Source organism: Dipodomys merriami, unplaced genomic scaffold, assembly GCF_024711535.1.
Source record: "Dipodomys merriami isolate MVZ:Mamm:240054 unplaced genomic scaffold, mDipMer1.0.p SCAF_212, whole genome shotgun sequence".
Taxonomy (NCBI): Eukaryota; Metazoa; Chordata; class Mammalia; order Rodentia; family Heteromyidae; genus Dipodomys; species Dipodomys merriami.
In genome coordinates, this window is record NW_027203516.1 from 2022019 (window position 1) to 2037055 (window position 15037).

The window sequence follows — 15037 nt, forward strand, 5'->3', positions numbered from 1 at the left end:
AAATGTTTTTTTTTTTCTTGCGATTGTTTCCAACGTATTTATAAGATGATTTCTTTTTTGCTTTGTATGTACCTTCCCCAGGCTATAAGCCCTGCTTTCACTCTATTTGATATTGATATCATTTGTGGAGAGGAAGGGAATAAACAAACTGTTTAAATGGGGTTACAGGTAGACCCATTACAACAATGAGATGTGCAAAAACTTATGTTGAAAAACGAATTTTACAACTTAGGCGAGGTAGGGGGTGAGGGGTGTGGAGGTGTGGTAGGGGTGTGTGGCGTTGGCTGGGTTGAGATTGGAATGGATGTTATGGGGAAACAAAGGAGGAGGCAACCATGCTTGATAAGAAATGTACTCACTATCTTGCCTATGTAATTGTAACCCAGCTGTATGGTATTTTCATAATACTAATAAAAAAAGATTAATAGTTCCTATTTTATCCCAGTCCTGTTTGTTTTTGCCAGTCCAGGAGCTTGACCTCAGTGAATGGGCAGTGTTCTTGAGCTTCTATTGCTCAAGGCTAGTGCTCTAACACTTGAGCCACAGCACCACTTCTGGCTTTGATGTAGTACTGAGGAATCAAACCCAGGGCTTTATGCATGCTAGGCAAGTACTCTATTACTAAACCACATTCCCAACCCTAGTTTCTATTTTCTTGTCATAGGAAAATATTTATTATCTTTCTTTTCAATGTGTCAGAATCATGCACTTACTTTTACACATACACATTTTCATACTTATTAGAAGGTGGTTTGAAGATCCAAGAATGAGATAAATTGAGGGGATTATGTGTAAGAGTTATACAGTGTCATGTCATATTAGGGAGCTTAGCTCAATGATTTCTTTTGACTTGTACTAATGAGTATGTTAAGAATTATTTTCTTAGTGACTAGTAGTTTAACATTGATCTGATCAGAACATGCTAGAACATATTTCCAAAGATGGGAGGTAGTAGATAATGGATGTTTTCATTATTTAGTTTCTAGCTATGCACCAGTCGCTCAGGCCTATGAACCTATGTACTCAGGAGGCTGAAATCTGTTGATTGCTATTTGAAGCCTACACAGGCAGAAACATCCATGAGATTATTATCTCCACTTAATCCCCCAAAAAGTTAGAAGTGGCACTTTGGCTCAAGTGGTAGAGTGCTTGCCTTGAGCAAAAAGGAGTTCAGGGACAGTGACCTGGTGAGAGTTAGGGACCCAGGACTATAAAACAAAACAACATAAAATAAAATAAAATAGTTTCTTTGGATCTTTAGTTGGATTACTACACTAGAAGTCATGTGGTTAGAGATAGCTGATTTCAATATCTAGCTTCAAGTTGGAGAAACACATCCTCTTTCTATGCCTCATAGCTGAGCAACTGTTGCCACCTCAGGCCATGCAAAAGAGTAACAAGACCCAGGACTCATGCCCCAAGAGCTCATGTCAATGCCCATGGTCACGGTGATAAGACTCATGTCTCTCACTTTCCAATACCCAGATAACCCTCTAATATGGTACATATGTACAAGTTTACATATATATATGTATATATATATGTATATATATATATATATGTGTGTGTGTGTTTGTGTGTGTGTGTGTGTGTGTGTGCATGTATGTATAAACACACACACACACACACACACACACACACACACACACACAGAAATTCCAGTCATCCATCTCAGAGCACGATAGACTAAAATTTGTAACTAAATGGAAAGACTGGGAAAGCATTTCATTAAAGGAAGTAATCCAGACCCAGAGAACACAGGCTGCATAGTTTCCCTTATTTGTGGCAGCTAGGCTGCTCCAATAAATCCAGAAGCCAGTACACTGGATTTAGTGCTAAGGGTTATAGCTGAATTACCTGAAGCACAGTGGACTCTATGAAGAGGAAAATAGTATGACTTTCATGTTCTCTGAAGAAATGTTTAATGGTCTGACAAGAAAATAAAAACTTCAAAAGTTTGTCAGTTGTCAATAACTTAGTAAAGAAGCATGCTCTCATATGAGTGGACCAGACTGAACATAGTCACACACATTTTAGCAACTAAAAATCCAAAGCCTACTGTCAGCACAAATAAACGTGTCTTGTTTAAAATTTTAATCTATTTCTATTTCCTGACTTTCCAGACCAAGAATTATTTTCTTACAAGGGAATATGAAAACAAAAACATCCATTTCTGGATATTTGCATGAGGTTAGTTGTTCTTTCTCAGAAGTTTGTCTCAATGCAAACAAACAAGAAACTTAAATGCTGAGGAAAATAAATGTTATTTTTTCATCATACCATAAAAAGAATGTAAACTCTGAGCAAGGTAAAATGACAAGCAAAAATAAGGCAAATGACAGAAGTTTCAGTGAAGTAAACTTCTTTGTTCACATTGCCATCTTAAATCCCTCACCTCTGTGTTCCTCTAGTACACAGCTGAGAATCTGGCAGTCCTCTCAAGAAGCAGAGCAGAATGGACAGTCTCCACACAGGTCAGATGAGCACAGTGAGTTGAAAGGTACCCAAGGTAGGTGTTTCAGTATGGGAAGCTGTTGGATTTACTATTCTTTCCTTATATCTTAACCAACACATGTTCATGCCAAGGTCCAGAAATGTAGATGTAAGACTATCAAAACCAAAGGTGAAAAACAAATGATCAAGCATGAAAGTTAAATGTTTCAAACAGAAATGTGGTAGTGCATGACTGTAATCCCAGAACTCAGGAAACTGAGGCGGGGCATTTATTCACTTTCAGTCCAGCAAGGCAATAAAGCCAGGTTTTTCCTTATGAGGCTCAGGTATCCTATCATCACTTGCCAAAGAATAACTACTTGCACAAGAAGCACCATCTGGGATTTCCATGGCACCCTCTCCACCTTTACATTCATTGGCTTTACTACCTTCTTCTCTATCACTGCCCATTTCCCAGTCAATCAACTGTAATTAATCTCCCTTGTCCCCCTCTTTTGCACACAAAGTATTACTGCCTATTCCAGTGCCATTCCCATTCTTTCTCTGTATTTTAGACAGTGTCCTATCTTCATTTGAGTGATCATTTCACTGGAACACCATGCTATACTTGTGAGCTCAATGTGCTAGATGTGGTTGTTTCTTTCTTTGGTCATGGAGCTAATTCAATATCCTGTTTGGTAATAACTGACTTTAGGCAACTATTGGCAAAGTTTCAGAGGTTTTCTGAAATTCTCTCCACACGTGAGCCATGCTTTAGAGTAGGAGGAAGCCTCTGTGACCATTGTCCTAAAATTTGCTCTTCTTACCACGGTGGACACTTCTGGAAAAGAGGGATACTCTATGTACCACATCCTTTTCCTCTGGCGTCTGATGGTGCCTTCACCAGAGACATGTATCATCCTGTGCTAGAATAATGCTTTAGAAAATGTAAGACAAAATCTAATAAAGGAAGCACAAGGAAATTATACATTGTTCAGTGTGAAAATATAAAATTCACAGTGAATCAAAATTTATGGGGTCAAACCTCCATTTTCAGAGGCCTTGAAGGTCAAGCTATCATACTAGTTCTTCATGTCTGTGTGTAACATTTATAGTCAGGCTCTTCTTGTGGTCATGTAGGTCCTATTGACCACCAGGAGTCACTGGAAGTCCAGGGTACATTTGGTACATGTGTGGAGGGGTTCTCCTTGAGGACCTATTGGGCATTAACAGGACAGGGATGAGGGTGAGCAGCCAAAAAGGAGTCAGCAATAAAAGTAGGGGAGGCTGCAATAGTGGCTACAGTGGCAGCCTGAAACCCGAAGGGCTACAGCATTGTCACTGCAACCTTTGTATCTCATGCGCTCATGGGGAGCTCAAGTAGCATGCACAGAGCAGGGAAAAGTGGGGTATCCTGAAGCCAACCTTCAGACAGCTGTGGCGGTGCAAACTGAGGATTGACACTCAAACATACTGGACTGGACAAGGAGGCTCCAAGGTCAACAGGGGCCTGGGCAGGTCTATTGGTTTTGAAACTCTAGGAAAAGTAACACCCTTTACCCAAAAACTTAGGAAAAGCAAATCTGATCAATCTCAAGGATTGCTTTATGCCTTCCTTTCCTGCTGGGATTCTTCTTTGCCATTCTTTAGGGCTCCAGTTTCACACAGAAGACAAGAACATGAATATGTCAAAGCATAAATCAAGATGCACATTGTCATCTGAATTCCAGACAGACCCTGCATGACATGGATTTAGTTCTAAGTTAAAAATATGCCTGTGCTGCCATACGGGGTCAAGGCTCCCAGGGACCAAGGCTCCTGCCTGCTAAGACACAAGCTGTAGTGGAACAATCTGGAAGCACTGAGGACAGCATAGCACGTTGTACTCCCACCTGATATTCAACAAAAAATGGCTGCTAACAAAGTCTCTGAACAGGTTCCAATTGACCCCAATTGTTCTCTTTTTCCTCTCCTGAGATTTTATAAAGCACTAGATGTGTAAGATTCTTATGTGTGTGTGCCAGTCATAAGGCTTGAACTCAGGTCTTAGGCACCATCCCTGAGCTACTGTGCTCTCAGCTAGTGCTCTTCTACTTGTGCCACAACTCCATTTCCAACTTTTTGGTGGTTAATTGGAAATAAGAGTTTTACATACTGCCTAGTTTGGCTTTGATCTGTAATTCTCAGATCTCAGCCTCCTGAGTACCTAGGATTATAAGCATGAACCATTGACACACAGCATAGATCTGTAGCTCTTAAGAAGTTAGTTATTATTACCTTTTCACAAACATATGACTTTGTTTTTTTTATCTTATTTTTGTTTTTACTTATTGATTGGATGGTTGCAATATAGGGAATGGAACACAGAATTTTGTACATATATGTATCACCTACATATCTCCATGACCAGAGATAAATGAGCCAAACAGACATAGTGGCACATGTCTATACTCCCAGCTATTTTAGAGGTGGATTTGGGGATGTTCAATGCCAGCCCTGGACAAAATTTAACAAGAGACCCCATTTCAAAAAGAGGTTGAACATGATGGTATATGACTGTAACCCTAGCTATTTGAGAAGCAAGATGATAGAGATTAGAAGCCAGTCAGTGCAAAAATAAATACCTTATAAGAAAAAAAAAATAACTAAAGCAAAGGAAATAAAAAGATAAATAGGCCTACTATTATACTAAAACAACCTATTCAAGATAAAATAGGAAGTTCTGGTTTCTCTCAGTAACAACCCAACACATTTTAAGATCTTCGGTATGAGGTTTTAAGACCTAGATTACATTTGTTACATTCTCATTTATTTTGGTCATTAAAGTCAGTTGGATTTGATAGTATATTTACAACCCAATTTCTATCAATATTTATCTAATTTCTCATTGAATTTCAGATCTCATTGTTTATAATGTGAGGTGTGTGTGTGGTGTGTGTGTGTGTGTTTGTGTGTGTGTGTTTCTGGGGATTGAGCCCAGCACCTTCAATTTGCGAGGCTAGTTCTCTACAACTCATCTAGCAGGGATTGCAGGTATGTATTACCATATTCAGCATCATTGTCTCATAACAAATCTTCAGTACTTACTGGAATCCATACCTAAGCAGTCATCTTCAGAAAGTGTGTGCAGGGATGGTCTATGTGAGCCCCTGCTCACCTCACATATCAATGGGAAGGAGGAAGTGATGACATCTGATGATTACCATGGTAGGTAGCATCTTGGTTATTTGTCAGCAATCACTCCCCGAGGTAAATGTAAGGTCCGCTCCTGGATGGCGAGCAGACTCCACACTCCTCGCAGCAAAGTCTCCACCCAGTACCTGCGTTACCTAGGCAACTGGGACACCTGGAAGAGGTCACATCTGCATCCGCTGAGGTCACATCTGAATTTGATGTGGCCACACCTTTCCCCACCCATACCCTACATAAGGGCTAACCCAGGCCCAGACTCTCCTTTTTTTCTCTCTTTGTTCGTTTCTAGCTCTTGCTGCTCTTTTCTTGCTCTTTTGCTCTCTCCCTTTCCCAGCCACGTGGCGTGCCAACCTTGCCTGGAACCAGCAGGTCTACCCCTTACCTGAATACCACGTGAGTGCTACTGTTCTTACCCCTCTCTCTTCTCTTTTCTGGCTCTTTTCTCTCTCTTTCCTCTCTTCCCAGCTCTCTCTCATTCCCAGGCCTTTCCCAGCCACGAGGAGTGCCAACCTGGCCTGGTCCCAGCAGGTCTACTGAATAAACCCCTTACCCGAATACCACGTGCGTGGTGCAGTTCTTACTCGGCTACCTCTTTTTAAAAACCTAACAGTAAACACGTCTCAATTAACCCTCACAGAAACTCTGTGAGACTGAGAATCATATCCCAGTTTGGGAGATAGAAAACTCAGGCCCAGAGAGGTGAGGTGAGGAGCTATTCTAGGTCAAATAGGATGTGACTAACAGGAAAAGTAAGGCTTCTCTAACAGAGAACTTGACTGGATTAAAATTAGAATTCTTGGTTCCCCATATCTTGGGGCATTAAATGAAATCTAGAATGTGGAATGCTTAATATGGATTCTGTTTCTGAATATATGATTCCTGAATTCTCATAGAAGTGGTAATTGTATTTTCTTCTTTTGGTACTCCTGGGGATTGAACTGAGGATTTCTCACTTGCTTAGCTTGCTCACTGCCAGATTGTTTGTTTCCTCTTGAGCCATGCTCCTAACCTTTTCCTTATTATTTTATGCATGGTGCCTTGAAGATTTTTTTTACGAGGTTAGCTTCAAACTGAAATCCTTCTCCTCTCAGTCTATAGAGGAGCTAGGATTACAGATGTGAGCCATTGGCACCTGCCTCCTGAAAGACTAACTTTATGTTTGTAATTAAAAGTAATTATGGGCTGGGCCTTGTTTTAAATCAATCACTAGGTTAATTTAATCTGGAACATACTATACATATTTTGTTTTATATTTTGAAATCTGTTTTTGAATGATTTCCCCCTTTTAGAGTTCAGATAAATTTTCTGCTACTATGTTTTATTTCCTTTTTCTTTCTTCCATTTTTTTCCTTCCCTTTCCCTTTGCATATCTCCTCCTCCCTTTCACTCTGGGCCCCTCCTTGTCTCCCTCTCCCTCTTATTCTCATTCTCTCCCTCCCTCTCTCCTCCTCTCTGTGGAACCCAGGAACTCACACATACTAGACAAATACTCTGACACTGAGAAACACCCACTTCCACCCATAAGTTCAAAAGTTTTAGTTATGTCGACTGCTGGTGACTCAAGTTTCTAATACTAGATGCTCAGGAGACTAAGATCTAATGGTTGTGGTTCAAATCCAGCCTAGGTAAGAAAGTCCATGAGAGTCTTATCTCCAATTAACCAGCAGAAAACCAGATATCGAGCTATAGCTCAAAGTGGTACTGCATTAGCCTTGAGCAATAAAGCCCATGGAAAGTGCCTAGGTCCTGATTTCAAACACCATGACCCACAAAAAATAAAGATGAATGCAAAAATTATTATTTTCCTTCTTTAACTGCGAGCCTGTACTGTCCCAAAAGGCCCAAATTTCAGATGATTTCTCCATGACATTGGCTTCTCAACTGAGACAAACCTCATTATCTATTGAATGTTAATTATTAAATTCTACTAAAGTCCATCTCCAGGGTTTATCCTCCAGCCTTCTCTCTTTTCTTATCTTTGATAATTAATTACTCTGATTACATTCTTGGTTTTTTTTTGCAGGACTGGGACTGAGCTATGGCATTACTTATGCTAAGCAGGGGGCTCTACACACAGCTAATATTCCAATCCCCACTCTGATGACTTCAGATATCTCCTTTCAGCAGATGGATCTCTGTGAGGTCCATAATTCCAGAAACCATCCACTCTTCCAGGGAGCATTTCAAGTCAGCATATCTGCTGCCATCAACTCAGGCTGTCTTGACAACGGCCACATATTGGCAGCCTAAAGCATCAGGAACGTATCTGTGCTCAGTCTTAAAATGGTGCAAGGCAAGATCAAGGTGTGCTTTCTTCTTGGTCTCTCTTCTTGGGGTGTGGTACCTATCCTGGGTCTTCCCATGGTCCCCTATATGGATGCGTCTGTGTCCATCTATTGTCATTTTCATATAAGAACACCAGATGTGTTAGAAGACAACCCACCTAGATTGTCTCATTTAACTAAATAGTGTGTGTGTGTGTGTGTGTGTGTGTGTGTGTGTGTGTGTGTGTGTGTGTGTGTGTGTGTGTGTGCATGCGTGCGTGCATACACATGGGCTGGTAGTATGGCTTGATCTCAGACTCACAACCCTTGCTTGACTTTTTGCTTAAGGCTCATACTTTACCACTTGAGCCACAGCTGATCTTCTGGTTTTTGCTAATTGGAGATAAAAGTCTCACAGATTAGTGTGGCCTCAAACTTGGATATTAAGATTTCAGCCTTCAGGTCCATAGCTAGGATTACAGACATGAGCCACCAGTGCCCATCTAAATTTCTCTTCAAAGACCCTTTTCTGGGGGTTGGGAATATGTTTTAGTGGAAAAGTGCTTACCTAGCATGCGTGAAGTCCTGGGTTCAATTCCTTAGTACCACATAAACAGAAAAAAGCATGAGGTGACACTGGGGTTCAAGTGGTAGAGTACTAGATGAGCAAAAGAAGCTCAGGGACAGTGCCCAGGCCCTGAGTTCAAGCCCTTGGAGTGGTAAAGAAGAAGACCCTCTTCCCCAATAAAGGCTCATTCAGAGGTATTGATGTATAGAATCTCAACATGTGAATTTTGAAAAGGACACAATATAGTCATGAACAACAGCTAACACCAAAGCCCTTACATCCATACATGAAGAGGAACTAGTACTATGTTTTTCTTCTTGGGTCTAATACTTGTTTACCTTGCTCATTTTGTGAAAGATGGCTAGTTTGTCCCACACCATATTTGCAAACGAAATTGTCTGTCCACATGAATTCCTAATTAATCTCACAATGACTCTAAAGTCTGTTCTATATTAACTTTTGGAGAACTTTCCTAGAACTCCCAACACTTTTTGTATAAAATTTGAGTAAAAAACTTAAAGTGGCATTTAAAAATGAGATGAGAAAATACTTTGTTCACTTTTTGTCAATCATGGGGCCAGAACTGAAGGCTTGGGCACTATCCCTGAGACTTCTTTGCTCAAGTCCAGTGATCTACCACTTTGAGCTATAGTGCCACTTCCACTGAATTGTGTGTTTGTAAAAATCTTTAAGACTACTTGAAGCCTTCAATTTGCTTTGGCCACATCACTTATATAAACTGTCTAATATGCTAACCAGGACTCTTTCCTGAGTAGCAGTGAGCAGCTAAGTACCCATACCCTCTTGAGTTCAAGCAGTTGATTTGATAGCTTCTAAAAATTTAAAAATCCCACCTCTTCTAAAATGAACCATATTACATGTGTATGTAGGGGAGCCCAGTCTTATCCCTGCTGTTAGGCTCAGATGAGGTGTTGCCCAAGGAAGAGGAGAAGCCTTTCAACAGACAGACTAATGATCTGGAGGAAGATCGCAGAGGAGAAGCTGGAGGCCAAACAAACTCTGGCATAGAAATCGGTTTGAAATATCCAGTAAGCAGTCATATGCTAGAGAATCACATCAAGTGTGCCATCAGAGTACAGAGACTTGGCCAGAGAGAAAAAATTCAAGCAGCTTGGTTAAGGAGACAGATCTGAGCACTTGCTGGTCTCTGCAGCTGCGGCAGCTGTGGCTGCTGCAGTGGCCTCCATATCAATAGAGAGTGCCCAGGACACAGACAACAAACACTGTGAACTAGTGGATTCTATTCACCACCAGCAAGAACTGACAAGGAAGACGTGAAGGACCTCTACAATGAAAACTTTAAAAACCTGAAAATGGAATTAAAAACAAATCTTAGGAATTAGAAACCCTTCCCCCCCCAAAAAAAAAAATGCTCCTGGATTGGAAGGAACAACATCGTGAAAATGGCAATATTTCCAAAGGCTATGTACAAATTCAATGCGGTACCTATCAATGTTCTGACCTCTTTCTTCAATAAAATAGAAAAGGAAATCCAAAAATTCAAATGGAAGAATAAAAGACACCAAATAGCAAAAATGAGTCCTTACAGAAAGAACATTGCTGGAGGAATATAAATACCAAACTTCAAACTCTACTACTAAGCCATAGTCACCAAAACAGCTTGGTACTGGCACAAGAACAGACTTAAGTACCAATGGAATAGAACTGAAAACCCAGAAATGAACCCACAGACTTTCAGCCACGTAATCTTTGATAAGGAAGCTAAATAAATAGAATGGAAGAAAGACAGCCTCTACAGTAAATGGTGCTGGAAAATTTGGTTAATTGCCAGTAGAAAACTAAAGCTAGATCCTTATATATCACACTGCACCAGCATCAACTCCATATGGATCAAAGACCTCAAAGTCAAAGCAGGCACTCTGAAAACATTATAGGACGGAATAGGAGAAACACTAGTTTTCCTTAGCACAGGCCAAAATTTTCTTAATAGAGACCCAGAAACACAACAAATCAAAGAAAAGTTGGACAAATAGGATTGCATGAAGAAGCAGAGTTTCTGCATGGCAAAGGACATAGCTAGCAAGATCAATATAAAGCCCACGGACTGGGAAAAGTTTTCACTAGCCATACAACAGATGAGGGTCTCATATCTAAAATATACATGGAACACAAAAAATTAAATCCCCCAACTACAAATCTTCAAAGAAACAACTGCCTGATTAAAAAGTGGACTAGAGATTTAAAGAGAAACTTCTCTGAAGAGGAAATGACCAATAGACCTAAGAAGAAATGCTCAACCTTCCTACCCATGAAAGAAATGCAAATGAAAACAATACTGAGATTCCACCTCACCCCAGTTAGAATGGCTATGATCAAGAACTCTAATAACAACAGATGCTGGAGGGGATGTGGCCAGAAGGGATCCCTACTACATTGTTGGTGGGAGTGTAAACTTGTTCCACCACTTTGGAAAGCAGTATGGAAGTTCCCCAAAGACTCCACATAGAGCTCCTCTCTGACCTAGAAATCCCACTTTTGGGCATTTACCCAAACGATCACAAACAAGGCTATTCTAAGGCTACCAGCACAACTATGTTTATTGCAGCATTATTTACCATAGCTAAGCTAAAGAACATACCCAGATGCTCCTCAGTAGATGAAAGTATCAAAAAATGTGTCATATATATATACAATGGAATTCTATGCCTCCATCACAAAGAATGACATTGCCTCATTTGTGAGGAAATGGAAAGACTTGGAAACAATTACATTAAGTGAAGTAAGCCAGGTCCAAAGAAACATAGGTCCCATGTTTTCCCGTATTTGCAATAACTAGTATATGTTTGGGACAAGCAGAAAAAGTGAAAAGCTATGTACACATGACCATACAAGATGATGTTAAGCGAAATGAACCCCAAGATAGAGACATAAATATCCTCTTTCTTGTTTGTTATTGTTTCTAAAGTATTCATAATGTACCATGTGAGTTTTTTGTTTCTTTTTATGTTCCTTCCCCGGGTATAACCCCTGTTTTCACAGTATTTGATATCGGTGACCTGCATCTTTTATATACACTTCTCTAATGCAGGGAGTGGAATGGAAAAAACAAAATGCTTAAATAAGGATACAGGTTGATCCACTGTAACAATGAGATGAACTTTACAACTTCAGTGGCAGGGGGTGGGGATGGGGGAGTTTGGGCAGTGTAGTTGTGGAGGTGTGAGGGAAGGGATGCTAGGGGAAAAACAAAGGATGAGGCAAAAATGCTCGATAGGAAATGTACTCATTATCTTGATCATGTAATTCTAACCCCTCTGTACAGTATTGTTACAATAAAAATGTTCAAAAAAGAAATGTTCTCATAACATTATGTATGTAACTGTATCTCCTCTGTACATTATCTTCATGGTAAAATTAAATTTAAGAAACAGCAAAGAAAAAACAGACAACACTTGTCACCATCTAACCAATAAGAGCTGAGCCCCATCCCCCTCATTCTCCTCTCTGATTAAGGTTATTTCTAACTTTCCTTAAATGGGAACAGGTTTCCCTTATTTGCAATAACTAGTGAATGTCCTCCTCCACAATGTGCTGGCTCATGTTGTTCTACATATTTAGAAGTTATTTGCAAGTCAGAATCCAGTCAGCCAGTGACTTTACTAGTTCCTGCATTTAAACACAAGAAAGAGGGTATAAAGAAAGTCTTCACTCTATTTGATGTTGGTATAATTTGTGGAGGGCAAGGGAAAAAACAAATCGTTTAACTAGGGATACAGGTGGCCCCATTGCAACAATGAGATGTACAAGTCTTTATGTCGAGAAACGAACTTTACAACTTTGGTGTGTGGGGCGAGAATCGGGGGGAGGGGGTGAGGAGGAGAGTATGGGAAGGGATGGGAAGAGGAAACAAAGGAGGCAACAATGCTTAATAAGAAATGTACTCGTTATCTTGCCCATGTAATTGTAAATCCTCTGTACGGTATTCTCACAATAAAAAAAAATAAAATATAAAAAAGAAAGCCTTCAACTCTAGCTGGTGCTGTTCCCATACCTATAAGATTATCCTTTGATTAGACTCAAGGGGAGGAGGACCAGTCAAGGAAAGGGACCATAGGAATGAAGACCTACCTTGGTGGCCAGCCTCAAACCAAGTTGCTCTGAAAAGAACATTCCTTCCTGCTTTCCTTTTCATTGCCTCAGTATTTCTCTAATGTTTATACAACTCACTCTGATTTAAAATATAGGTCAACACCTCAATTTAGAGAACAGGGAAGTTAATATTTAGTTAACATATAGTTAATAATGCTATATGTATTTAAAAGGTATAAATAGGTGGCATCTTCTTTTAAAAATCTGATGAATGCAGTGCTGAAGTCGTCATCACATGCAATTTCTCTTCAACTGGCATTATATTTTGGCTAACTTTTAAAATGAAAAAGTGTAAAAAAATTTAAAAATATAATTAGTGCAGATTTATCAGCAAAAAATTCATCTGGCTGTGGATACATAATTTGTTGGTTTCTCTATTTTTCTTTGTGGTGGCTATCAAACAGAATTTGAGGAAAACATTGGCAAACTATCAGTAGCCATACGCTTGATGAGATTTGGGTTCTATTTAATTTTTTTTGCTGATCCTGGGACTTGCACTCATTGCCTGTGCACTGTCCCTAAGCTTTTACTGCTCGAGGCTACTACTCTAAAACTTGGGCCATAGTTCTACATCCATATTTTTTGGTGTTAATTGGAGATAAGACTCACAGACATTCTGTCATTGGGTCCAACTTCAAACCAAGGTTCCTATATCTCAGCCTCCATAATAGCAAGGATTATAACCATGAGCCACTGTTAGCCACATTGTGTCTTTTTTAGAAAAAGCTGTAAATAATAATAATAGAAAACTATCGCTATAACTAAAGGCTCAAACCTGTAATCCCCTAGCTATTTCAGAGGCTGAGATCTATAGGATCATAGTTTAAAGCTAGACTGTTCAGATAATTCAGAGTTTTTTAATTTTTTTAACCTGCTGGCCCCAGAGCTTAAATTCAGGCTTTGGCACTGTATATGAGTTGCTTTTCATTAAGGGTAGTGTTCTACCTCTTGAGCCACAGTGATACATGCAGCTTTTCCTGAGTAGTATATTAGAGGGAAGAGGTAAGGAGACTGCCCAGTCTGGCTCCAAACTACCACCTAAAATCCTAAGCCTCCAAAGTAGCAAATCAGATATTATTATTTTCAACTAAGCAGCGAAAATAAACAGACTGGAGGTATGGTTCAAGTGTTACAGTTTCAGCCTTGTATGGAAAAAGTTAAGGAAATTTAAGCCCCAGTACTGGCACATATGCATACAAAAGCATGTAGATACAGACATACACAGGGTCCTATACACAATTCCCCGGGATGAAAAAAAGATTAAAATATTAAATTAAATTATAAGGACAAAAATAAGTAATTTAAACAGTATTTTTTAAGAAAACAAAACACTATGATAGCCAGATGCTGGTGGCTCATGCATGTAACCCTAGCTTCTCAGGAGGCTGAAATCTGAGGATCGTGGATCAAAGCCAGTCCAGACAGAAAAAGTCCATGAGACTCTTATCTTCAATAATCCACTCAAAAACCTTGCAGTAGTGCTGTAGCTAAAGTTGTATAGTGCTAGTCTTGAGCTGGAGACCATAGGTTCTGAGCCCAGGCCTCGAGTTGAAGCCCATGACCAAGAAAAAACAAACAAACAAATAGAAAATTAAAAAAAAAAAAACGGCCATAGCTGAATTGTGACTTAGGTGTCAGAATACTTTCTTCCCATAAACGAGGTATGAGTAAAATCCCCAGTGTTGTTCATACCAAAACAACCCAATAAATGCACACCAATAACTATCTAACAAAAAATATATCATACTTTGTAAAGAAGATTAAAACTTACAAAAATAATTGAAGTAGAGCTAACATGTGACTCCAATCCTATTAAACACCAAAAAAAAAAAAAAAAAAGGCAGAACTTGAGCTGAGGCTCAATAGCCTGCTAGCTTCAAAATAAAAACAAAATACCAAAAACAAAACAACCCTCAGAGAGAGTCCACAGGCCCTGAATTCAAGCCTCTCCCAACCCCCAAAAGAAAAAAACCCTCAGGAGTTGAGTTTTTGTTCCTGCAAGCTTTGAGCAAAAAACAAAATACAAAAATCTCATGCACAGTGAAGTAGTGTGGCATAAATTGTAGAGCCTGCTAGTTTTGATCTAAGAAAACAAGCCAGGTTTCTCTGGCTCATGCCTGTAATACTCGCTACTCAGGAAGCTTCCCACAATGGGAAGCCAGTCCAGGCTGAAAAGTCCCCTGGTGACTGTTTTTTTCCAATTAAGTGGAAGTGGCACTGTGGCTGAAAGTGGCAGTGTGCCTGCTTTGTCCCTGACAGACAATACCTAGGCACTGAGTTCAATCCCCACAACTGACAAAATAAATAAATAAATACTGAGTGAGAATAGCTAGGCCCTAATAATAAAGGACATGAACTTTACAAAGGGGGGAAGACAAATCAAATAAATGAAAAGGGGCAAAAATGAGCATATTAAAGATTTCTAAATCATGGCTCAAAAGTGCAATCA